Source organism: Emydura macquarii, unplaced genomic scaffold (assembly GCF_026122565.2).
Source record: "Emydura macquarii macquarii isolate MOO-44397 ecotype Brisbane River unplaced genomic scaffold, CSIRO-AGI_Emac_v2 contig_1253, whole genome shotgun sequence".
NCBI classification, from domain to species: domain Eukaryota; kingdom Metazoa; phylum Chordata; order Testudines; family Chelidae; genus Emydura; species Emydura macquarii.
In genome coordinates, this window is record NW_027131390.1 from 43,224,758 (window position 1) to 43,252,671 (window position 27,914).

The 27,914-nt window shown below is 43.3% G+C and overlaps 1 long non-coding RNA gene across 1 annotated transcript; it reads right to left on the bottom strand.

The window, feature by feature from the left end:
* Positions 1-5,542: 5,542 nt before the first annotated feature.
* LOC137154058 (uncharacterized) lies at positions 5,543-25,835 on the bottom strand. Its single transcript, XR_010920052.1, has 3 exons — positions 25,648-25,835; positions 24,519-24,626; positions 5,543-7,214 (listed from the first exon to the last, which is right to left on the bottom strand). It is a non-coding gene; the product is annotated as an uncharacterized lncRNA (long non-coding RNA).
* Between the last annotated feature and the right edge of the window lie 2,079 nt (positions 25,836-27,914).

Below are 27,914 nucleotides of genomic sequence, written 5' to 3' on the forward strand. Positions count from 1 at the left end.
TTTTTGAAAAATTATACTCAATTTTTTTCCTTTTTGAATTTTTGTCAAAAACCAGGAAATATCAAAGAAACAGAAACTTTCACAAAAACATTCTGTTTGGTCAAAACATGATTAGTGTTTTTTTGGGATGAGGGGAAGATAGTCAAAAGTTATTTCAAAAAGCTCCCAAGGGAGACATAACTAGCTATATGCACAAGTAGCAGGTTGCAGAACAATTAAAAAAAAAAAAAAAAAAAAAAAAAAACCAAAGCTCAATGAGACTGGTTTTCCCTGTTGTATAGTAACAAAACCAGGAGGAGATCAAAGAGGTGAAAGATATGACCCTGGGATAAACAGCATAAGCATCTTTATAAACCGTGCAATATGGAACAAATCCAAAACCCAATCAAGCCTCTGGAAAGACCCCTGCAGACTTGAATAGGCTTTGGATCAAGTTCTATATCTTTCCAGTTGCATGTAAGATCAAAATGCTCTGCGACATTTTTTTTATTAAAAATGCATGACATCGACTGTGGCAGAGGCCCCCCCAATCATGTATTTAATATTTTATTCGTACAAGCTGTTTGACTGAAATGAATTTATTACCCCTGCTCTCCAGCTGGACGCTACCCCAGAAGCTGAAATGCCAAGTTACGAATCGGTAATTTCTTCTGCTTTTTGCCCTCGTCGCTTCACGCAAGCCAGAAACACAAAGCAGCACCCTAGGCCTGGTGTTTCTGCATAATTGCCTGCAGGCTACAAGAGCAGTACCCAGACTGTGCATTTTAAAGAAGGCTACTTACATAACGAATAATCATGGGATGATGTGAGAAATGCAGTGTAAGACAGAGCTGGAAACTGCTTAACTAGAACTAGCCTCAATGCACATACAGCCCTTTTCCCGACCAGTTGTTTACTCAGTGCTTACAATTCTGGCACAACCTCCTTTAAAACAGTCAAAGTTTAGTATTTATTCTAATGAATCAGCCAGTAAATCTCAAAATATACAGATCTTCTCAGAGAAGTACATATTTTACCATCTATGCGGTTTTAGTCACTTGGTTTCACCAGACACTGCCTGCAGCTTTATAGTTTTTGTTTACAATTTCAAGGAGAGACTCTTACAGCTTTGCAAGGCACATTATACTCTCTGTTGGTAGATGCTTGTGTATCCCTAGCAGGTAATAGCATGTTCAGCACCAACATGTCTACACACTAAGGGTTTCCCTTCTGTAGCGGTACCAGGTCTGATATGGTCTTTGCCATTCACTTGGCAGTGCTTTTTCTGTTGTGTCATTAGGTAATAAACTCGATTGTACAGCAAACAAACGCCATAAAAAAGTTGATTTTGTCACTGATGAAGACCATGGAGCTAAATTTACTATTGACATTCTGTCCTGAGAGGCTGAGAAGCCATCTGCGTGACACTTGGCTTGGATAAAATGCATTTCTTTGGAACAGCATAGTCCATGACTGGAACTGGCATTTCGTGGTAGAATGGCACACTATCTCAGGACTCTGGGGACACATCCAATGGCGCTATGACAATTTGCACCAGACACATTGATTCTGGGACTTGTAAACGCAGTTGCTCCATGTACTGTTACTGACATGCTCCAGTCTGATTGTCTTTGAGAATAGATATTGGCCAGTGCATTGGCCTAATGGAAGGACTCGTCATTACAATGAGAGAACAGTTTAGACTCTCAACTCCTGTGCCTTGAACCGCAGATTGAGTGTGGTGCTCCTAGCACCAGCCAGTCTTGAGGCAGGAAAAATGGGAGCGCTTCATGTCACTCAACAGTAGTCCCTCCACCTGATTAAGGAGGGAAGTTGCAATGTTCCAGATTGAAACCCCCTCCAAATCTCCCAGGCAAGGATGAAGAATGGGATATGGAGAAGGGTGGAGATAGGATCAGAGGAGATTCTCACACTAAAAGAGAATGGAATTCTGTCCATATTTGTGCTGAGTCAGAGACCAATTTACTGAAGATAGAGGGCTTTATAAAAAACAATGTCTACAATAGTTTCTATTTTATTTGATCTTTTCTAACATAGTTATCATGATGGCAATCATTGCACCAAGCAATTTCAGTAGACACCACCATAGACTGCATTTGGTGCAATGCAGTTTATGTGGTTATCCTCATCACACCCGTCTTTAGTTCTGGGCAAACATCATTGCCCCACATTGTCCCACAGAGTTCTGTCCTCCATTTGATATCCAGGGCCCTCTGTGTCCTTTTTTCATAGGGAGGCTTGTTATCTGAAATTGCTGTGAAACAGCTTGCAAAGGTAAAGGCCCACAAGTGTTTTATACTCTAAGGAGGAATACCCTAAAGTAGCAAATTAAACAGTATTTGAAACTTTTTAAAGCATACGATGAATGGAGAAAGCAATTTTTATGTGCAGCATTTAAAATCTTGCAGGTAAAATACTAACAAATTGTCAACTTCCTGCTTTGTATGGGTCCAATATACTTTGCACTTAGAGTTCCTCTTATTTAACCATCTCCAAACATTATGCAAATTGTTAACTATTTAACTGTACCCCTTGGATGATAAATATGCAGGGCCCCTGAAAAATAGATACATATGATATCCATGGAATAATTTGGGAAACTGAGGCATGGTGATTTTAAGGGATTTGCTGGAGGACACAGAGCATATCAGTGTTGGAGCTAAGAATAACTCGAGTTCTGCGAAATACAAGGATACCCTGCCTCTGACACCAACTGAATATTTTTATGCTGCGTATAATTATTTATGTTTCTGTGAAGCTGTTCTTGACCCAAGTGCTGCATGCAGTCCTTTCAGTAATTAGGAACTTTATTTTTGTCGGCATGCTCTATTTTTATACTCCAATTATGGCACATTCGTTCCCTTTTTCTAACCCTTAATCTTGCCATTCTTCACATGGGCCACTTTCCAGCCAAAATGACCTACATCCATCTCCAGCTCAAATGTATAGACCTAATGATTAAAGCGCAATTAATGGATTAGAATGCTAGATTTGACTCTTCCTTACATCAAGTCATGTAAGACAAAACGCATATTATCTCTATATATTTTAAAGGGGTTATAAATTCTTCTGTTGCTTATTGTCAGATGTACAATAACCGCACACAGCGTGACCATGTGTAACTGTGACACAAATCCTCCAGTCATGCTTTGCACGAAAAAGGCAATCAGTAATCAATAAGAGCAGATGCTTATCCCTGACTGGCAAAAATCTTCATTAAAGACTCAAGCCTTTGATGCTTGAAAAAATTGTCCAGAAACGAGAAATGAAGAAATGCAACTGGAAAGCAGCTTTACGTGATGAAAATATTCCCATTTCAGACTATGACAAAGACCCTACAGTTTGCTTTCATTAGTTCATGCGCTTATTTAATGTTATGATTAAATATAGCAATACGAAGTGGTCTAGCAGGAGATCTTCAGGAGCGGAGAGCGAGATTTGATCAAATATAGGCCATTAGGAAGTATGCAATCGTGTGATATAAGGATTTTAGGTTTTATCACTTTTGGGCATGACTGGCCATGTGAACTTGAAACTTGTAGGTTAAAAACTTTAAAACAAATTACTATACGTATCCATTAACCTATGGATATCTAATGACCTTCAAGTGTGTTCCAGTATACTAGTGTGTGCCATAGGTCTATAACAGTCTGCTAAAACTGTTCATCAGTAGTTGAGAATTTAAAATATCAACTTGGTTTTGGGCTTCAAAGTTCACAACTCACTGAGATGAATGGAGCAGTTCACACCTCTCAGAGCTATTGTTTCAGGCTCTTTGCAGACTCCAGAAGACAACACTGCATCAGTTAACCTTGAAAATGTGACTAGAGTATCTTTATGAGAGCTAATCGTATTTTGTAAGCACGCAAACTGAGCTGCTCGTGCACAATTCTGCAACAAAGACTCTGCAGTATAGCCTCTGCCAGGGAATTGCACCATACATAGAGCCCTGATCCAAAGGTGTAGGTTTTATTGTACAGACCTATCCCATTTCTACCAAAAGCTCAGCTGACATCTGTCATTCACAAAACAGGAATGAGGGTTGCAGCCTGAATAAAATGTTTGCTTCCAATTACTGAACGTGATTGAGAGGAATGTAAACATCTCCTAACCCACACCATGGGTTGTTTGCGTTAACTCTCATCTGTGGGTAAATTTAAGAGAATCAAAAGGGGATCTGAAAAATCTCTCCACTAGACTGAAGCCATTTTGCTACCCCACTCAAACATGAGTCATTTTAATTCCAAAGTTAGCCATTCTCCGCACATCTTTGGTGGCTCTTCACTGCTAGTGTGCTCAAATTAAACGTGCGTCCCCTTGCACGGGGTCTCTTCAGTATTGCTCGGGAGATTTAAAGTGAACAGTTACTTTCTTTCTAATCTGGGGACAGCATAATACCATTCAGAAAAGCAGGAACATCTTTGAAGGCCAACATCCAATTTCATTGTTTAGAATGTCACACAATCTCATCATTTTCATATAGTCCAAGGCCAGATGGGACCATTGTGATCATCTAGTGTGTTGACAATCAAGTCACCTTAGTTAAGCAACTCTACTTCTCCACCCTAATTAAAATCACATGTTGACGATCCCAGATAGCTTTTGCCAATTTCAATTCCTTTCTCCAAATCTTCCCTCTCCTGCCTTGACTTCTCTCTTTGCACAGGATCTCGCTGATTTCTTCATTGACAAAATATAGCAAGACCTCCCCATTCCTCCCAGCTTGCCTTCCTTTCCTCCTCCTTCCCCACTTCTGTGACACTTCCTCAGGGTGTCCAGGACTGAGATACTGCGTTACCTCTCCTGCCTCCGTGAAAGGGAGCCTTTCTTGTTGTAACTGTGTGTCAGCTCCCTGATACTGCCAGCCCTACAGTCACTCAAACACTCTTCTCTGGACTCTACCAGCCCCTATTTTGCCTTACAAGCAAACACTTGGCGTACCCCAGTTCCTGAAGTCCTCAGAAGCATCCCCCTGCAGTTTCCAGCCCCTGTCATTGGACACTCACAGTAATTACCAGGTTCCCTACTTCCAAGGGAATCTCAAAAGACTGACATGCAGCATCCTGGGAAACAGCAGAATTTTGTTACATGGTACTTATGGGTTAAGTGAAGTGGGAAATCCACCTACTGTTAAGTCTATAACCCACTTAGGGCCTGATTTAGAGTCCATGGAAGCTGATGGTATTCTTTCCATTTAAATCAATAGGAACTGTATCCGCTTATCCTAACTTATCTTGTCAAATGCACCAACCTGACTTCTCACTGTCGATGATCAAATATATCTATATATTAATGTACAATTTTGAGAAAATAGTCGTATAAACTTAAATACCACTATGTAAAGAATCTATATTTTCCACTTAAGTAACTATACATCGTAATGTGTCTCAGAGTATGCAATAAGAACCAGGGGTAAAATCTTAGCTCCACCACGGTCAATGAAGGTTTTCCCACTGATTACAATGGAGCCAGGATTTCACCCCAAATATTTCAGGGGAAAGAAAGAGGAACAAAAGGCTGCAAAATAAAAAGGATTTATGCATAAAACTTAGTTATTATTTTAATCCATATTAACTTTGTTATTTTAATACTGAGCCATTAGTGAGCACAGCCCTTCTTTTAAACATAAATATACATTATATTAAAGCAACTAGCTCCCAAACTCTGTCCTGATGCTCATGTTTGGGACAATATCCATACAGTATCATAGCAATTTCTTATAAAGATGTACAACAAGGAGAATCATGTCAAACAAGTCAGATGTGCCTGACTGGGGAATCTGAGAGTTTAAAGGTCTTTTCCTTTGACTTCGGTGGGAGATGAATCAGGCCCTAACTGCATAATACAATTCAATAAAAACATACACCTATTGGCAGATGCACATTCCACTAAGCACTGCACAGATCAGGAGGGATTTTAGAAGCATGTTGTTAAATTGTGGTCATGTCTTTCACCCTGAAAAATCTCAAAGCATATTTTAAATTAATAGGCTGTCAGGGGGTGCTCCACTCACCACTGGGTTGGTGCCTGCTCCTGGTCATTCTGGGGATTAGCTCTCGAGGCCAGAGTCTGCCGTATGCACACTGTCACCCCAACTCTGGTCTGCAGTTCCTCTCGCTCAAGGACCCACAGCATCTCCTTCTCTTCCTTAGCCCTCCTCCAGCTGGATCACTCGGAGTTCCCCCTTCCGGGGTACAGTCCATCAGCAGTCCTAGGCAATCTGTCCATTCACTGCCTCGGTTCTGTGCCACACCCTCAGTGGCTGGTAGGGGAACCCCAGTCCACGCTCTTCTCTGGGTTCCAGTCCAGGGACCCTCAGCTCAGCAGTTCTGGGCTTTGCTCTTTTGCCCTCACTGCCCCTTCCCTGGACTGCTTCCTACCACTCTGGTTCCCCTTCTCTCTGTGGGTGTACTAGCTCCAAGAACTCTCCTTCCTTTTCCCAGAAGGGCTGCTGCCTCTCTTCCTGAAGCCTTGCTCCACAGCCCCTATCTGTAGCTCTCTTCCTGGCTTTATAGGCCACACCTCTTCCTGAACAGATGGGCCTGCTTGCCTTCACTTAGTTCTCTGCTCCTTGGCTCGCTCTTCAGGTGCAGCTTGAGCAGTTAATTGCCCTAGCTGGCCACCTTAACCCTGGTCAGTCCTGTGTGGGGTGGCACCCTATCACATAGCCATAGAGTGTTATGTGAAACCTTCATCAACATTTCAAATACAGCCATCTCTGGTGTGGATTAAGGCAGCTATTTAACAATGCAGGGCAATTTTTAGTACAGAATGAGAAAAAGCACTGCTCCATTGATATTGTAGGAGGGATTTAGGAATATCTGTGTTGGAATTTTGATTGGAGACCTGGATTAATAACCCCTATTCATGTTTAAAACACCAGGAGATCTGGAATTGTCTGAAGTCACCAGGAACTCCCTCTTAGGCATCGTCAGAAAGGTGGCGCCCTCAGCCACCCACAGATTGCTAACCTGCACCTTGTCTTTGAGGTTCACCAAGGTTTGTGTTCCATCAACTGGCTCTAAAACAGTGAAGTCAGGATTTTTCAGCTAACAGTTTGCATTTGGGATTCACCCACACTTGCTTGTGCTCTCTCAATCTGTGTTTCTTGCCTTTAGCTTTATCAGAGGGAGAACAGCCAATGAGGCACTTACATTCTGCTGATCTCCATACTCCAGGCCTAAAGGATCTGCTGTCGCTTTGTCCTAGATTGCCTATGGAATTCAAAACCAAACAGTTAGTTTTTCAGGAGGTCGTTCCCCTAGCAAAGGTGAAGCTAGCAATGCCCTCTGGCAAGCAGAGGCCTCTGACCCAAGGGCAGTGACATCACAAATGGAATGCCAGCAAAGGTTAGGTGCTATGGAGACCAAGTGCTCAATCAAAGGCGGATATTAAAAGCGGTCCCAGCCCAGGAATTAACCACCCGAGTGAGGCACTTCAGCCACCATTCAGATATGCTCACCATCTCTGGCTTATAACGTGACAGCTGCTTGAGAAAGCATGGCAACTATCCATACCAAGGTAGGATAGGATGTGACCCCTGATCAGTGTTCCCAGTGATGCCCCCCAGCGTTGAGAAGGCACACTTTTATTTGTATCCACAAGATGCTATGGGATGACTTCCTATAGGGCCAGAACCTCAGCTGGGTAGCTCCATGGACTTTGAGGTAGTTACCTTGGTTAATCGTAGCTGAGCATCTGCACATCATACAGTGCTATCATTACAGATCTCAAAAGGCCACACTTTGCTCCTGCTGCCAGAGGGCAGCTCCCCTTCTGGCCCAAATAGCCTTTCAAGGAAAATCAGAAACATGGGATGAGCTGATCTCAATCCACGCAGGAGCCCAGATGTCTGGCTCGGGTCTTGCCTTTCTAGGGCACTTGTTCCAGAAGAGATCAGGCTGGTGGTAGCGATTAAATACTGGGAGCACACAATGGTCTGCGTGAACTGAGCTGGCACGTAAATATCTATCTCCTGCAATATTTCAGTCCAGTTCCATGTAGGCAGAAATGGATATAACTAGGGCTGCTGATTTTAGGGGATTATTAATTTCATTTTTCAGGGGTCTTTGGGGGCAATTTTTGAGTTTTATGTAGATGTCCAGAAATTGGGGGTTTTCAGTGCTCTCTCTTTTTATATTCTGTAATGTATATTATAAACACTACTCATCACAGTCGTAGATGCTATAATGAGCAGTCTCTATAATGTTCTCTAGTGCACCTTATCATAGTACTGTTTCAAACAGCATTGTGTTAAAATACGCTATGGAACCATTAGTGACCATCCGTAGGATGCATGTCAGGGCACTTTAGAAAGTTTAAAACTAGTCCATGTCTGCTCCATGCAGACAAGTCCTTTGCTACACAACAATTTCTGGTATTTTCCCTGGGTATATTTGATAAACACTGATTTTCTTTTTTTTGGATTGGTGGGGTTTTATTGGGGTTTATCGGTTACCCTAGAAATCAGGAACCCTGGAAATAAAAAGAAAGCAAGACCCTGAGCAGCTTTGTCGTCAGTCTTAGCAGAGAAGAGAGTGAGACACGGGGCCTGGCCGCCTGGCGTATGCTCAGAATGGCCCAAAGTGTTTTGTGGCCAACGTGGAAAATGTTTTCAGCACCCCACTGGAGTGGCTAAGCAAAAACAAACAAACTAGAGCAGAGAAAACAATAAAACCCCAAACTGAAACAAAACCACAGCTGAGTAGTACCGCCCCCCACTCGCCCACCGCCCCAGAGCTGGCCCTTGGCATGCTTGTACACTAATTAGAAATGTGGTGGGAAATATTTACATTAGGGCACTGGGCTATGCGCTATGGTAAAGGTGATGATAGCCTAATACCACTCCTGGCCCCAATTCCATGTAATGACATGAATGCAGCAGGAAAGCAATTCAAGGCACTGTCATGCCAGCTCAGAAATCCATAGTGCACTAGACTCCAGCTGCAAAGGTAAGTAAATGGATCTGTCTAGAATTACGCAGGAATAGGTGTTAATTTCAGAATGCTGTTCACTTCCAAGGGAGCTACGTGATAGTTACACAGGGGGAGACGAATCAGGATGTAGGAGATCTAAGCATGTGCCCGAAACTCCCTGTGATCACTTGCGAGAACAGTGGGAAGATAATTACAAGGTTCCCCATAAACCAAGCTCTGCCTTGTGGTTAAACCTCCGTCCTCCTGCACTGTATGATGCACGTTACTCTACTGCGTCACAGGCAATCCTGGTTTTCAGGAGACTCCACCCCATCGGGCTCACCCGGAGGGGAGGGGGGGAAGCTAGAAGGGAGGAAAGAGGACGTACTGTAGTTGCTGCTTCACAGCTGAAGCTGATGCTGACTTCCTTTAAAGGGGCAGCCAGCCTGTGCCACATGGCTGATCGGATTGGTTGAAGAAAGCTCTAGTCAAGTGCCAGGAAAGTCACTATAAGAGGGTTGGGTGGCAGATGCAGCAGCTGTTGCAATAGGTAAGAGACAGGTGTAGTCAGCGCAAAGGAGGTGCTGGTCTTACAGACTCTGTAGCCCCCTCGCTTTCTACCCTACAGCTAGAGAGGCTGAGCTTGCGCTACACGGGGTCTATCTGAGTCCTGCCTGCCTCAAGGAAGAGATTGCTGAACAGGGTACATCCCTCTCCCCTTAAACTGATGCTGACCGTAACAAGTTCAAATCAGCTCCCAGTGTGCTAACAGCTCCGAACTAGGACTGCAAGTGTGCCCATGTACAAAGCAAAAGGGGCTCTTTTGGGGGTCTTAACAACATAATCAACCAGAATGTCCAGCTTCTGGTCTCTCTGGAGTTGCTGACCAAACCTCATTGATCAGTTGTTGTAAGAGGTCCTAGGTTAGGCCTGTGGAGAGGAGTCAAGGTTGGAGCAGATGCTGTGGTGCTTCTCTTGAGATGCCAAGTTAACATTTTCTAAAGCAATGACATGACTTGGGAACCTTAAGCCCAGTTTCAAAAGTGATTAAGAGCTTGTCTACACACACAAATTGTACCCCTTTAACTATACCAGTGCAGTTAATGTGATAGAACCCCCTCTCGGATATATTGGTATAAAAGGCACTTTCTACCAGTATATATTTTCCCATACGGGAAGGGAAATAAGCTATTCCACTCCAAGGCACCTTTATACCAGCATAACTGCAGTCACATTAGGGCTTGCACTGGTATAACTATTTCACTTTAAAAAAAAAAAAATCACACCCTTAATTGACAGTTATAACTGTACAAAAAAAGTCCACGGACTAGACTTTAGGCATTTTGCCTAATGGGTCACATTTGCAAAGGTATTTATATAGATGCTGATAGACCTCTAGTGAAATTCCAAGAGTGCCTAAGTACAGTGGGCACCTCTCATTGATTTCAGATCCCATGAGAGTTAGGCATCTAACCTGCTTAGATGCATTCGAAAATCCAGACAGGCATCTGTCTGCGTCTTAAGGTGCCAGAAGTGGCGCTCAGGCACTTTTGAAAATTTTACCCACAATCAAGAAGAAAGGAAAGACAGAATGAAGATTATGTCTGCCCTGCCCTGCAGTTTGGACAATAGGGTGTGACTAGCAATTTGCACCAAAGCATTATGTTGTCACCCCCGTATGTGTGATGCTGCGGGTGTGAATGTAAGGTTCCTAGTTCAGATCAACGTAATCCCGTTTGAAGAAGACTACATCAGTGCAAACACGCCCTAACACACAGCCCTCCCACAACTCAGAATATCTAAATAAGACTCGGAATGGGATACACATTTCACTGTAAGAGTTCAATTGCTGGAGACCTTTTGTCAGTCTATTAAAACTTGTGTTCTTGGGAAGGCAAGCTCTCAGAGGGGGCAAAAATATAGAAGTATTTAGCGCTGTAATAGATCTTCCAATTTGATGCACAACTCTCCATTAAAAGTAATTCTTATTAATGTGAAATATTGTGCGTAAGTTTGGGTGCTTGTAAAAGGGTCAGCTGCCTGCCAAGTACCCCTCATGGCCAGGGGTAGCTCTGCAGCACCCTGCCTCCATTGCCTCTGCTCAGGTGAATGGATATGATCTGTAAATACTTTTTATACAATAACAGCCCTTCTTGGGGCCTGGGTTGCAAACAATTAGGCCTCTCCTACCTGGAATCCTTCTACAGGCCTCTGCCTGCCTTGTCCAACTCTGGCTTGGAGAAGCCAGCAGGCCCGTTTCCTCTGCTGTTCTCCTGGCCCCCCTGATTATTCAGGATCCCTGCAGCAACCTTGCTGCTTTCAGCTATCTTCTCCGTGCCTTTGTTGAATTTTCTCTTCTTCTCTAGCTATGCCTCTCACTTATTTATCCCAGATGGCCTGATAGAGTCACATCACCTTCATTTTCCCCATCTGGGGAGTAGACTTGGCTGAGTCAGAGGAGGGGCTGAGACTTATCTCCCTTTAATGGACTAGCCACCCCATGACAGTGCTTAAAAGATGGGGTATGATTTTTCTGTTACATGAAGCGGAGTGACTCCAGTGCAATCAGTGGCACCACACTGTAGAGGAGAGAAGAATAAGATCTCTGCTATATTAGAGATGGGATTCAAGAGAAGAAGAGAGAAAGAGAATGACATCATGCCTAACACATTGTACATGACGCTTCTACATGGGGTGGAACTGCCATAGCAATTAGGCCCCAATAACACCGACCAAGGGATGTTACTAACATATTGCTTCTTTGTCAAATGTGTCACTGATTCTGCAGCCAAATTTCCTGCCAGCAAAACTGCAGCAGTGTCTCTCCATTGCTTTCATATGTAAAGAGGATGTTAACTCAATTGCCAATAAAATTCTAGTGGGTGGAGAAGACATCTGCCTTTCTAATCACATGCTTGCCAACATGCCTCTTTTATTCTTCCAGAAGCCAAAAGCTCCTGCTTGAGCTGGTATTTTGACAAGCATTTCTGTTTTCTTGACACAATGGGCAAAGTGTGCACGGATGTCACATGCCACTCGTCATACGTTTCCCATGCCGTGCTTAGCAGTTGCTGCATCTTTCTTGATGATGCTTGGCATAGCACTGGCCAAAGCAAAACTAGCAGCTTGGCCTGTGGGTTCAGTCGGACAACTGAACTGGCCGTTTAATAATGTGACTCATGGATTATGTGGTTCACTGGCAATTTTGGAAAATCTAAAAGAAAAAAATTTTTTTGGTGAGTCAAAAAGTGGAAAGGAAAATTGCTTTGGGTCAAATGAAATGTCTCTGTCAGGAAGCAGGGCCTGCAGCACCACCAGCGTCCGGGCAACTGAACAAGCACCGCTGTCCTGGAATAGCCTGCCTAACTGGCTACGCACCTGGTTGGTTGGAATATTGGCAGACTGGCTCTTAAACCCAGCAGCAGCAGCAGTTCAGCAGCTGCTCAAAGCATTTGCCCATGGGTGCGATAATGCCTGCCTCAGATGCAGCTGAGCCCTTGCCTTGCCTCATTCTAGATAACCCACTTCTGGTTCTTGACTCAAGCTCTGATCCTTGGATCCGGCTCCGACTCTGAGCCTGGGCTCTGACTCCTGGCTCCCGACACCTGCTGAAACTGATAGGCTCAACGCTTGCTCCAGCCACTAGCCATGAGCCGACCACTCACCTCCCATTTGCTGACAGTTTCACTTCTACAAGATCAAAATGTTTCACTTCAATTTCAGCCATGTTTAAACGTTTTTAGATTTAAAAAAAAAAAAATTAAAAGGACCTTTTGAAATGAAACGTTGTTTCAAAGTGGAAAATGGAAATGTTTCATTTCCAAAATGTCAGAATGTTTTGATTGCTTTCAGAATTCTTTTGTGGGGTTTTTATCCCCCTAAATGAACAATTTGGGGAAACTGACACAGATGTGGAGAGGTTTCAAGGTAGCTAAATTTGCATTTTTCCACAAAAAAAGAAGAGTTAGAAGGAAAGTTTTGCCTAGCTCCAGTTTATTGGTGAGTCCACACTCAATGGGAACATCCATCGGCTCTGTAACTTTATTCTCAGCCAGCCCAGATCATGGGCCTTATTCTGATTTAAACTGTGGCCCTTTTACCTTACTCTGGCAGCATAAAGGGTTTTAAAGTGTATGTCTACACAGCATTTTGGAGGCACCCTCCCAACCTGGGTCAGACGTGAGCTAACTAGGCTCATGCTAGTACTCTAAAAATAGCTGTATAGACGTTACGACTCCAGCTCGGTTCAGGCTCTGAAGACCCTACCTCTCCTTAAGCTGTCTACAGAGCTATTTTTGGAGCACTTGCGTAAGCCCTGCTGGACTGAGTCTGTCAACCTGGACCGGGAGGCTCACTGCAAAATGCTGTGCAGAGACACCCAAAGCAGCTGTAGATGAGAAGCAGGCCCAGAATGATTTCTGTGCAAGTGCTGGTCATTGTTTCATACCATGTTAATATATCTTGGACACCTGGCTTGTGCTGCAGCATACGTTACAGGACAGCTCAAAAGGGCAGCTCATCTTGAACTGGGCAGGTACCATAGATACAAGACTGCCAGACTCAGCAGACTTCTGAAAGCATAACACAGAAATGTCCAACATCTAATTTGTGTATGCGGGGTCCCAAATAAGAAACATCTGCATCCCTCCCCACCTAACGAACCCCATATGTTCCTTTCCTCCCGATGAAAAAATATTTAACTCTGCAATAAAGAAATGTGGGGATTTATTGTATGACTGTAGCAGTGAACTGAAATTGTGCAGCGCTAAGGTTAGTAGGCAAGGCTTCAGATGTGGTCAAGTTTTGTAAATAAATATATATCAGAAATGAAAGTCCATATTTTTCTTTAAGCCTGATTTTTGTGTGTGCCTAATTTGCATGATCCATTACTGCAACTTTGCATGCAAAAATTGGGTAATCGTGTATGCAAACAATTAGGTAATTTGCATGTATAGTTACTTGGTTTACTGATGCCAGAGCAGTGCTTCTGCATGCAAACCATTTTTACAGTAGGCCTCCACACCTGACAAAATTAGGATCTTGCTGTGTCTTTGGGAAGGGACCTAAGCCTTAAAATATGTTTAATTAATATTAGGAAAATAATTAACGCCAGTATGTAAGTGATCTGACAATAAGAGCCAGTCTGTATGCATGCAATGGAGAAACAGACTGGCAAGAAAACAGATTTCAGCTTCCAGTGTTCAAAAGGCTATTGTAAATGATAGTAGCAACAAAAGCGTTTTAGAATATGATGGAGTTGCTTAGCCAGGACGCTTTAACTTTCAAGAATGACAACTGAATATATATCTATTGCTCTTCCCTCATGTTATGATGGCTAGGAGTATAGTGTACTAACTTAGAGGAATCACTGCAAGCCTTGAGTATTATGAAAATGAGTGGTAACGATGAGTTTGCCCTGTCAATAGGTCTGAAGGACAGGCCTGCTCACACTTTGTGCACCTGGTTTATTCATTCCCCTGTTCAGCACTGATGACTGATTTGGAGGTGCCTGTGGGAAGAGCATGGCAAAAGAACACGGGAAGAATCCAGACTGAAAGTTCCATGCATGTATAAGAGGCACTATGGTTGGGTGGAGTAAACATGGGGCTGGGATCCAGGATCTCATGAATTCCAACCTAAGGCTTGGTCTACATGACAAGGTTAGATCGATGTAGGCCACCTTGTGTCAACCTAGTTGTGCATGTGTCTTAAATTTGTCTCCCACCAATGAAAGTGCCCCCTTACAGTGACACAATAACACCACCTCCCCGAACAGTGTTGAATCAGGGTCGATGTACTGAGGTTGACGCAGTGTGAGTGTAGACACCGCATTACTTATGTTGACCCTAATGCTCTTCCAGCAGCTCTCCCACAATGCCCCCCACTAGTCACAATTGTGAACTCCACTGCTCAGGGGTCACAGAGACCGGGCCACTCTCACACACCCCTTTAAAGCCCGACAAATTTTTTAAATGTCTATTCCGGAGTGTGCAGCTTGGCGAGCTCATCTAGCAGCTCTCCTTTGTGTGTGCAACTGTCCAGCTGACCATGCCGGCGACACACTCCATACATGCTTCTGCCTGGAGTAGACAGGAGATACTGGCTCTCCTGGGTGTTTGGGGATAAATGGCTGTGCAAGTACAGCTACGGATCAGCCACAGAAACGTGGATATCTACAAGCAGATTGCATGGGGGATGCAGGAGACAGGATATGACAGGGCTCAGCAGCAGGGCTACATGAAAGCGAAAGAACTGCGTCAGGTGTACCTGAAGGCCAGGGAGGCCAACAGTCAATCTGGTGTCAAGCCTTAGGCCTGCTGCTTTTACAAAGAGCTGCATGCCATCCTCGGCACAGACCCCACCAGCATTCTGTGCACCGGCATGGATACCTCTGAGGAGCCTGAGCCAAAGCCCTTGGCATGAACTGTGAGGATGAGACACACATGACTGCAGGAGGTCCAGCTATCCCGTGAGCCAGGACCTCTTCGAGACTCCACCGCAGTCCGGTCGGTTCTAGCAGTCAAGCACGGGTAAGCCTGATTCAGGGGAAGGAACCTCAGGTAAGTGTAATTGACAGAGCCAGACGGGTACCCAGAAATCACCTACTATAGGACAGACCCAACAAAGAAAACAGAACACAACTGGCTATCACTTACTGTCCCCAGTTAAAATCTCTCCAGCACATCATTAAGGATCTACAACCTATCCTAGCAGATGATCCCTCACTTGCTCAAGCTGTGGGAGACAGACCTATCCTTGCTTACAGACAGCCCCCCCAACCTGAAGCAAATACTCACCAGCAACCGTACACCCCACAAGAAGACCAACCCAGGAACCTACCCTGCAACAAACCCCATTACCAGCTCTGCCCACACATCGACTCTAGTGACACCATCACAGATCCTAACTACATCAGCCACACCATAAGGGGCTCATTCACCTGCACATCTACTAATGTAATATATGCCATCATGTGCCAGCAATGCTCCTCTGCCATGTACATTGGCCAAACCGGACTGTCACTACACAAAAGGATAAATGGACACAAATCAGACATACAAAATGGTAACATCCATAAACCAGTCGGAGAACATTTCAATCTCCCAGGACACTGTCACTGACTTGAAAGTTGCCATACTTCTACAAAAAAAACTTCAAAAACAGACTTCAAAGAGAAACTGCTGAGCTAGAAATCATCTGCAAACTTGACACAATCAAACTGGGTCTGAATCGGGACTTGGAATATCTTGGAATCAGGACTTCTCATTACACGAAGTAATTGTCACTGTTCACACATTCTCACCTCCTAATCAATGGTTGTGAATGGGCCTCAACTACTAACTGAATGGACTTTGTTTTTATCTACCCTTGGATATGTATATATATACCTCCTATGTGATTTCTAGTCCTTACATCTGATGAAATGGGTTACAGCCCACGAAAGCTTATACCTGCAGAAATTAAATTTGTTAGTCTTTAAAGTGCTACAGGACTCATTGTTTTTTCAGGTAAGTGTGTAATTGCATTTCCCATTACAGCGATGTACTTATGCTGTTCCCAACTTAACTGGAGACAGCTACTGACGTTTCATTAATTTACTTATACTAGAAGAAGTAGCAGGCAACAAAGAGAGGTAGCATTGCTATCTGCTTGTCTAGAGTTAGGCAATGGAGACCAGGCGCAGCAGTTTCTTTATGCACACAAGGATGTCCGTTGAATCCTCCTGAGGGATCTCAATGAAATTTCAAAAGAGGTACTCTGCAATCCTCTCCAGCAGGTTTCTAGAGATGGCAGCTTTATTTCTTCCTCCGTGGGAGGACACTTTCCCACAGTAGTCTATGATAATTTCGGTAGGCACCACTGCAATACACAGACTAGGACCAGACAGGCCCAGGCAGCTTTGGGATTTCAGCTGCTCTCTGTGCCTTTGTTACCCTCAGGAGTGAGATATCAGCTAAAACCACCACCGCGTTTGGAAAATGGTGACATTATTCGGAGCCTTTGCCCTCTACTTATATTTTCATGCAACTGAGCAATTCCCCCCTCATTTCCCTCACCCCAGCGGGTCATACTCACCCTGGCTGGTACTACAAGTGGCACCATGCACTAGCAATCCCAAGAAGTGTCAATAAGCATGTCTTGATTAAAACTTTATAGGAGCAAGGGAAGGGAGTTCTCTGTCTTAATTTTCACTTTCTGGTGTGACTATATTGACGATGGTACCTCTGTGGGTTTTATCTGCAGCTGCTGTCATTGCAGCCTTGAGGGGTTCTCCCTGCACATCCATGGAATGCCCAAGCCAGATGAAGAGGAGAAATAAAAGGACTTGGGATGACATGTTCAGTAAGATCTTGCAAACCAGTGCTGCATCAGATCGTGTGCAAAGGGCCTAGAGGGAAAATGTTGTGGACAGCCTGGAGAAGGCTGAATAAAATTCTATTATTTGGAAAATAATTCATTTTTATTAGTTCACAACGTGCGCTGCAAAGTGCCCAGCAGTTCTGAAAGCACCCGCTTACTTATTGTGTCACACAGTTCAGTAACTTGTAGGATCAGTCACAGTGTAATAATCCTAAATATACTGCATGCATGGCAAAATTAGTAGATGCATTGACAGTGTTATATTCATAGATGAGCACCAAGCACCATAGCATTCCTAACAGGACCTCAAACAGCAAGGCCAGGTAGAACACAGTACACCACAACACATTACTATGGCTCGCTGTTAAAGTGCTCTGTCAAAGCCTTACTGAGCTCCATGTTGAGCTCTTCTAATAGCCCTTGTGTCTGGCTGTTCAAACTCAGCAGACAGCCACTCCACTTCTGACCTCCACCCTGGCAGAAACTTCCCCCTTTTTGCTCCACAGATATTATGCAGGACACACCAGGCAGCTATAACCACTGGGATATTTTTCTCACTGAGATCCAATCTTGTGAGTAAACACCAGCAAGCCTTCAGACAACCAAAAGCCCATTCCACTGTCATTCTGCACCTGCTGAGCTGGTAGCTGAATCTTTCCTTGGTGCTGTCGAGGTGACTGCTATACGGCTTCATGAGCCAAAGGAGTAAGGGGTGGGCTGGTCCCTGCCACGATCACATTTCAACAACTCCAATGGTAATCCAGCAGTCAGGAAAGTCCCTGCTTGTAGCTTTCTGAACAGTCCAGTTTTCTTAAAGATGCAAGCGTTATGCACCTTCCCTGACCAGCCAACATTGATATTGGTGAAGTGTCCTCGGTGATCCACCAGTGCTTACATAACCATAGAAAAATAGCTTTCTGTTGATATAGTCTGTGGCAAGGTGGGTTGATGCCAAAATAGAGATATGAATGCCTTTCTTTGCTCCACTGCAGTTGGGGAACCCCATTGCTACAAACCCATCCACTATGTCCTGCACATTGCAGAGAGACACAGTCCAACAGGATATGGTTAATGACTCTGCACACTTGCATGACAATGGCCCCTGCAGTGGATTTGTCAACTCCAAAATGGATTTCCCAGTGACCGATATCCATCTGGCATTGCAAGTTTCCACAGTGCAATCAACACTTTCTTCTCCATTACAGGGATGACATCTTGTGGAATCTGGGTGATTTCCAGATTGTGAGATTGCAGAAGAGCTAGGAGTGCACCATGATATGGGGATTGCTGACTACAGACTGATTTGGGTGGAGAGAAGTGACCTGCATTTGCATAATGTTTTGCCCACTCTGCAGCATCTAACCAATGACTTAAGAGATTGATCTACCAGACACTGTGGTGGTTTACTTGGGCAGAAGTTATCGGGGCCATGTTCCTGGATGTGCTCCTCATACAAGACATGAGAGCAGATTTGGACTGCTTCAGATTATGTCCAGAAGCTGGGATAATTTTCTCTGATTTGGCTGAGCATCTGAATCAGTACTTCAGTGACAATATGAAAGCTATTAATAAGTGTTGGAAGAACAGAAATGGGAGGGTTCAAGGCTGGCTGGACAACGTGTACTGTATGGCACAGAAACATTACAAGCACTATGCTCAGAGAGGGCGAACATCTTGGACAGCAGTCAGAGGATCTTTCTCTCAAGCATAAAACTCAGCATTTTGGAACAGAAACTGTGATTTCTCTGGCTGGCCCTGCCACAAACTCCATCCTCCAACTATTCTGAAACACGACCAGGGACACCACTGCACTGTGACAGTCGTCCTTTGCTCCAGGCCCAGCATATCAGTTGGGTTATAGGAGGGGGGAAGTAACAATAATAGAAATTCACATATCAGGGAGTAAATAGGTTCCTTGCTTGCAGTAGGGAGTCTGTGTACAGTAGTGGGGAAGGGAGGAAAGCATAGAGAGAGTCAGGGGTATGGCTGGGGAGGTGTGCCAAAGCAGGGCTGGTGGCGGAGTGCATCTGATATTTATGTGGGGGAGAGAGTCGGCTGGCTCAGGATGCTAATTGTGGGACACAATAGGTTTGAGTGCCTAAATGACTATTAACTCCTACCAATAGCCTATCTTTTCCTGTTAAAAAAAAATGAGGAAATTCAATGATGAAAAAGTATGTGGTATGTCGCCCCCCCTTTCTGAATGTGGAGTTGAGCCAAACTCAACCTTCTGAAAACCAGGAAATGTATAGTTAAGTCTGCCCTCTTTCAGCAGCGCAAGTACACCTAACACATTGACTGCACCTGGAATGTATGCAAATAATTCCCATTGGCTACTGCCAGCTCCAGGGGACCAGAGGAATAGTAGCATGGGCAACCTTCTCCCCCATCTCAGCCTTAATCATGTGGATGGAATCCTGTGGGGGACAGTGAATGAATTATAAAAAGAGATGAAGAACATGAACATTTCAGCAACTTTGGGTTGGCAGAGTAAAGGTATGTGTGTTAATGGGTAGCATTGAGGCGTTGTTGGAAGAGGGTAGAGTCGGTTGCACGGGCAATCTTAACATTTTCTGGTTTTCAGAAGGTTGAGATTTGCTTAACTCAGTGTTCTGCAAGATGGAGTGTCAGTGAGTGAGTGAGGAGTTGCAATGCCATTCAAATTTGTGGCAACTAAAAAAAGCTGTGGCATGTGTTGTGGTTTCTGCAACACAACTGAAGCTCACAATTTTCTTACAGCCTTATATGAATTAGTATCAGGATTGTGGTGTATTTAAGAACTGTGTTCAAATTGTAGGCTGTCACTTGAAATTTCAGGAGTTTCCTGGTTCTGCTTGCGGGCTAGGAGGCTCTGTAGGAAAGCATGTGATTTGGGTCTCGCAGCCCTCATTCTGCAGGCAGACAGCCCAGAGTAAGATGGGGTGAGTTGTGCCTCTCTGTTTTAAGGAGCAGCCTGCTTTGCCTCTTTGTTTTTGTGTTTTGTATGTTATTATTCTGAATTCTAAGAAATAAAGCAGTGTTACCTTGCAAACTTCTAGCAAGAATATTTAATGTTGTTTTAAAAATTTAACTTCTCTATGTTTATGCTGTAAAACATAACAAGGTACAGGGAGACAGCAGTTGGAAAAGGGAATGGTATTAGAGGTGAAGAAAAGCCTTTAATATAACTCTCCCAGGGGGAATTACTGATGGTACCCATCACTGATGGTGACTATTGTTGGTGCAGATAGTGAAATGGCTATGATGTTGGCACGGGTGAGCATGTGCTACCATCTTTGGAGGTGTGCAACATCGTTTAATCTAAGTTTTGGGTTGAATTTTTGTAAAGAAAAAAAAAAAAGGCCAAGTTCATCCCTGTGTCCAGTAGAATTAGCCAAGGTTGGAATAAGTTTGGCACATAAGCTTCTGTATTGTCACTGCAAGCTCTACTTTAACAACAACCAAAAAAAAAATCTAGGTGCAACCAGCATTCTTCTCTCTCTAGGGATAAGACTAAAGCAGTGTTTCTTAACCTGGAGTTTTAGAGGGGTCGCAAGTGCAGAGCTGGTATTGGGGGTGGCAAGAAAGGTAATTGCCTGGAGCCACAGGGGCGCCATGAAACTAAGTTACATGCCTCAGCCCCGTGGGGGTGGGACTCAGGCTTCAGGGGTACAGTAGTTTGGGAAGGTTAAGAACCACTGGACTAAAGACTGAGACTAAAACTGCTTACTTAGCTAGGTTAGCCTGACATCTGAGAAGAGCAGGAGATTACATTCTGAAAATTGGAATGGGAAGGAGTTTAGTTAATTTTATTTTCTGTTCTCATAAATAATCAAAGAAGAGAGACATGTCATTCTCTTTTTGGTCTGAAGTTTAATATTTAGGACAAAAAAAAAAAAAAAAAAAGTATTGTCTCAAATATCTGGTGCCTTTTAATAAGGAGCTTTGCTACTTCAACTATCTCATTGTTCAGCAATTTGATTATCTAGTCTTTCCAGGCTTTTATTGATCCATTTATACTATCTGAACATGTTCCATTGGGAAACCAAACCCAGGGAACTGAGAATAAGAAGATAGGAAAATCCAACTCATTTTGATGTCTATCTTCTTCAAACATGATTTCCCAAAGTCTGTCTCTCTCTCTAGCTCAGCCCCTATTTGTGGGTATTACTTTTCCCACCTATCTACAAACCTCAGCCCATGAAAGAAATGGGGTGTTTGAGGTTACCACAGTGCACTCACAAATGTTTACTAACCCATCAGTCACTGCACAGTGGTTTGATTTCTTGCTTGTGTCATCATCGTTACTAGAAGTGGTTGGAATACTTCAGCTAAACTGGTTTTGTTTAAATAAGCTGAAAGCTTTCGTGGAAGCCGAAGTGTTTTGGAGAAGTATCATTTTCAACCCAGTTTTCAGTGGGAAGGTTTCGGAGGTCCAGGATAGACTCTCCAGTTCCTTTCAGAGGAAGGGAGAGGGGAAGGAACTGAACATGACCTTTTCAATCCCCAAACACATGTTTTGACACAATTCCATTACATGATGCTCAGGTTTCGTTTCCATTACAAGGAAGAACAAAAAGAAATTTCAAAACCTTTAGAGCTGTCACAAAACACAATTGTCATCCCCTGGCCAACACTAGTCATTATTTTATGAAGTTTCAGGCCAGGAAAGATTTTAGATTTCCAGCCATTACAACTCCCCAATGCACTGAACCAAGCACACAATGAATTTGGTTGCTTTGCTTGTTCTCGCAATAACAAATTCAGCTTTACCCATTTCATTTTTTTTGTTCAGTTCATGTTAAATCAGGAGCTACTGCCATTAACAACAGACCTCAAGAACAAAGTTTAGGCTAAATCCAATTGAAAAACTGAGGACCAACAGCATTTACATACCAGTCAGTGAATCACATGAAGGCCATTTCATTAATATTATGATATAATAATGTAGGCGCTTTGAATTAGCCAACTATAAGTTGTGCCTGTCTGTCTTGTAAACACTTTGGCCCTTATTCAGAAAGGAATCCTCAATGCTCAGTTTGGTGGGGATTTTGCTACTGTCTATTAGAGCTGGGTGGAAGTTACACAACAGGAAAATGTTCTGACAAATCAGGAACATTTCATTTCCATATTTCTTCTGTTCCCCAGCAAGCTCTGCTCCCTGGCTGTTACACACACACAGCCCTGTGGCTCTGTGGGCCATAACTTTCTCTGTGACCTTGGCCTAGTCACTTTGCCTCTCTCTACTTTAGTTTCTCCATCTGTAAAATGTGAAATGCCAGCTTTTACTGACCGACCCGATAAGCACGTTGGGAAGATAGCTTAATTAGCATTTGTATAGTGCTGTGAAGATATTCAGTAGCTTTGTTTTATCCCTTGGAAAAACTGGAACTGTTTTTCTCTGGAAGCTAGCTTTGCTGTGTGGCACCAGAAGAGGAGAGCTGCACAGCAGCTTTCCAAATGAAGGTTTGATCTTTTGAGGAACTTGGCTCTAGGACCCTTTTCTTATACCACTTACACTTGGTTTTAAATACAAAAGGCTAAAACCTCAGATGCACCTGACTCCTCTTGGTGCACTGGGCTGAGGAGGGATATAAGAGGTTTTCTACCCCTCTTCCTCTTGCCCCAGTCCCCTAATCTAGGATCATGAGAATGCAGCAAACTCCACCATGACTCTTTCCCATCCCTGGCATGCTTACTACACCCATGGGGAGGGTGGCATAGACCTGGATATGTTGGCTTTCTTGCATGTAGGGATTTCCCTGTGCAAACAATCTGCATCACTTGATAAACAGGGCTGTATCTGCTCAACATGTATTTAATCCAGCCAAATGCAATGTCATATATACAACAAAGATGTGGACAAACTGGAGAGAATCCAGAAGGTAGCAACAAAAATCATAAAAAAGTTAGAAAACCTGACCTATGAGGAAAGGTTAAAGAAAATCTGGGCATTTTTAGTCTTGAGAAAAGACAACTGAGGGGGGATCTGATAACAGTATTTAAATATGTTATAAAGAAGACAGTGATGAATATGTTCTCCATGTCCACGGAAGGTAGGACAAGATGTAATGGGCTAAATCTGCAGCAAGGGAAATTTAGGTTAGGTATTAGGAAAAACTTTCTAACTATAAGAGTAGTTAAGCTCTAGAATAGGTTTCAAAAGGAGTTTGTGGAATCCCTGTCATTTGAAGCCTTTAAGAACAGGTTGGACAAACACCTGTCAGGGATTGTCTAGGTTTACTTGGTCCTGCCTCAGTGCAACGGGCTAGACTTGATGACTTCTGGAGGCCCCTTATAGCCTTATGTTTCTCTGAATAAAGAATGCAGGTCACACAGAGGAAGGAGTACTGTATCTTGGAAAGTGGTGATTCTGCAAAGGGCTTAAGTGTTATGATGGATAACCAATTGAACATAAGCTCCCTGAGCAATGCTTTAGCTCAGAGGGCTAACACAATTGTTGGATGTATGAGCAGGATAATATCTAGTAGAAGTCGAGAGAGTGTATAACCTCTGTATACAACACTGGTGAGACCATTACTGGATCTTGTGTCCAGTTCTGATGTCTGCACTTCAATAAGGATGTTGAAAATTGGAAAGGGTTCAGAAAAGAGCTATGAGACTGATTCGAGGTCTAGAAAACCTGCCTTATAGTGGGAGACTAAAGAAGCTTAGTAGTAGACAGCTATTTAATCTAGCAGATAAAAGCACAGTAAGATCCAGGCACTGGAAGCTGAAGCTAGTTAAAAATCAGACAAGAAATAAGGCATACATTTTAAACAGTGAGGGTAAATAACCATAGGAACCAATTAGGAAGGGTTACGGATTCTCAATTACTTGATGTTTTAAATCAAGACTGGATATCTTTCCAAAAATTATACTTTAGCTCAGCCACCAGATATGGGCTGGATGCAGGAATTACTAGGTGACATTCCCTGGCTTATGTTATGCAGGAGATTAGACCAGATGATCACAATGGTTCTTTCTGGCTTTAAAATCTATTAAATCCCTAGCTGCCCTATTGGAACAACTGTCTATCTCCGTTGCAGAAGCAAGGCAAAGAGGGTGAAGGTTGAGGATCCAGCCCAAACTATTTTTCAGTCTGCCTTCTATTGCAGGAGGCAGTGCATATTTCTGGAATGTTATGGGTGCCTTCATTAGGATGTCAGGCATTCTGATAGCAGCAACAAGCTGCTGCTTATTAGCATTAGATCAATTTGCTTTCTGTAAAGGAATGAAATGCTTGACCTTAAAGGGACTTACATTTTCAAAGCAGTGTGCCAGGATTGTTCAGCTCCCATTGCTGCTAATGGAAGTCATGCGGCTAAGCCCTTGGGTTTCACAGAACTTTGAGTCTTGTGAAAGGCTTTCCTGGAAATTAGACCATTATTTTTTCAACAGAAATATAAGTTTTAAAGCATTTATTTAGCTGTCAGTGAAAGCCCAAGCCAATGAAAACATTCAAGAGTAAAGTTTGGAAGTAATTCTTGCTATGCATCCAGAAACCAAAAACCAACCATGCAGCCCAAAGCACAAGTTTTGTTCTGGCAAAAGACCACCATGAGCCTAAACATGCACAATCTTGTTTGTACTCTAGAACATGTAAGTGGATTCTAAATATAGCAAAACAAATTTTCATCTAGAGCTGGGTGAAATTTTTCAGAATTTTAGTTTATTTGTCAAAAAAATGCATTTTCGATTGACCAAAACTATTTGCAAATTTGTCTTGAATGCAATAAAAAAAGGGGATTAAAAAAAAAAAAAAAAAAAAAAAGATGAAATGTTTCATTTTGACATTTTCTAAATGAAACATTTCAACTTTTTGTTTTGAAAGAAAATTTCATTTAGAAATTTAGCAAGATTAGATTAAAAAAGTACCTCCAAAATGAAATGAAATGTTTCGTTTTGGGTCGAACAAATTGTTTCATTCAATGCAAAAGGAATTTCTCTTCTAGATTTTCCGTGTTGGTGGGGGGAAAAAAACCCAAAAAAACCCAAACCTAAAAATCTCCTTTTGGTTTTACCTGAAATGAATTTTGCTCCCTATCCAATTTTTTAGTTTGATCACTGAACAAAAAAAGACAAACAAGAAAACAAATACCCCACCCAAAACCCAACCAATTACTTGCTCAGCTCTGTTCTCTGTTACCAATAGCCTACTTAATTCACGACTGTTGACCTCTCTTTCTCTGCATGCCAAGTAATACATTTGTTTAAAGGGGGCCTTACACAAGACTAGTCAATTTAGCCTTACCTGTGTCTTGTGTAACTCAGCAGTTTAAATAGGTACCCCAATTCTGACATGAATTTTTTAATCAATATGCCATTCCCGTCCGAGGGTGCTGCCTACTCAGATCCAGATCTGAGTGATCTGTCACCGGGCTCTACTCACCATAGCGGTGCCTACTGCTCACTTTTGTAGGGATTAGCTCCACTGGTTGGTATGCCCTCTCCTGATGGTGCCTCACCCTCAGTCACTTCTGATTCCAGACTAGCGTCTCTCCAAGGACTGTGGTGCCCCACTTCATGACACAGCCCTCCAGCCATGTCACAATCTGTGCTCCCCATTTCCAGGGGTTAGTATTGCAGTCCCACTGTCCAACCACTTCCCCAGTGGCGAGTGGGGTGGGGGAGCCCCAACTCTCCCCCTGAAGCACCAGGCAGCAACTGACTCTGCTTTGCCTTGCAGCTCTTCTTATATGGGCCTGCCAGGCCCTCATTGGCTATTCTGTGCAGCTGCTCTCTGATTGGTTGCGCCCCTAGGCTCTTTTAACCCTTTATATGCCAGTGTGGGGCAGATGCCCCATCACAGAAATCTTCTCCCTCTTGCTTCTCTCCTTTTTCTGGCATGTGACTAGAGCAGGAATGAGTGTACAGCACAGGGGAGGGCACTGTGGATAGTGTTCTTTCCCTCTTCTCTGCTGACTAAAACTCTTCTAGATGCTGGGCAAAGATGGTATTTGGGGAGCTGTCAGATGGAATATCCGAGCCTGAAGGCTAGACTGAGCATTCACAAATCCCACAGTGAAGTTGTCTAATGGATTTGGCTGTACTAGATTTTCCAGAGCATAGACTGTACTCTTGGGGGTGCATGGGGTAGTGGAGTGAGCTCTTGCTATTTCCATTGACTCAGATGGAACATTTCCTCTTCTGGGCCCTATGTCATTTTAGGAGTGGCTAACAATTTTAACTCTGAGTGACTAAGGTGAATCTCCCAGAGCCATATTTTCACACCTAAATGGAAATTGCCTAAATTTCAGATGAAGGGCACTGGATGGTAATGAGAGGAAGAACCTGGAGTCAAAGTCAGAGAAGAAGACTGATGGGGGGAGAGCTAGATGGGCAGTAGACGATGGCAATATGGAAGAGCAGAGGAGAGAAAAGCATGGGGAGTTACCCAGAGGAGGAGAAGGGGAAAGCGTGGCAGGAACACAGAGAAGAAGCCCTACAGCCCTGGCATGTTCATTTGTGCAAGGATTCAGACGGGGAATGTGAGAAAGCAATGCCAGGTTAGATTTGGAGCCTGAGGTGGTTGCACACAGACTGGAAGCACGGGACTTCCCCCTAAGGGTGAAAAATATAAAGGCCAGCAAAAAACGTGACTTACTTTTTTTTTTAAACTCTCATGACTTTTGAGCCAATCTCATTATTTTGGGGGCCTTAGATGTTTAAAAATGATTTCCTCCCATGTGTCAGCATTGTCTTTTTCCCTGTTTGGCAAACAGACATTGATTCCAACACACCCTTCCCTCTATAGCATATTCGCTAGAGCTGAAACTGCACGTGGCTCCATGATTTACTTATTTGCACGTCACTACCATTGAACATGGTACAGGGACATGCATAGCTCTGGGAAGAGAGCGCTGTTAATTGCTATGCAGATCTACCTAATCCCTGCTTAAAATTCACCCCTGTGATGATGCTGATGAGACATTTTATTCCATTTGCCTGTTTGCAGGATTGGGGCTTTCGCAGATTACTTGGTACAACAAAGCTTTCCATGCATGCTGAACTTTACTCAGGGGGAGCAGTCCATGTATGTAAATCTTTGCAGAATCAGGGCTTTCAATTATAAACTTTGCCTTTTTTTCCTTTTTTCTAATATGTGTATCTAGCATCGATCACAGTTGGGATCCAACTCTTGATGATAATAAAAAATGCTATTAATGAGATTATGATTCATCTCACTGTTTCTGGTATTTCTAATGTGCCGTATCACCTAACGGGGAGTTAGCACAAAAAGTTTGACTAGGCCCTACGAAAGCAGGGTACCTCACCTCTGCAATGAAGTGATAGGTCAAAAAGAAATTAAAGCAATTTTTAGAATCCAGAGGCTTGCCACCAGATTATGACAGTTTTAAAATGGGTTAAACTTTCAGCCTAAACTGCTTGGCAGTGTCCCTCTAAAACTCATTCTTCCTTTAAATACTTAAGAATAGCCATACTGGGTCAGACCAATGGTCCATCTATCCCAGTATCCTGTCTTCTGACAGTGAGCAGTGCCAGGTGCTTCAGAGGGAATGAACAGAACAGGTAATCTGTTGCTCATTTCCAGATTGTGGCAAAAAAAAGGCTAGGGACACTCACTGCATGATTTTGCATACCCTGGCTACTTTATTCATAGCAGCGATAAATAATAAACCTAGGCATCACAAACTG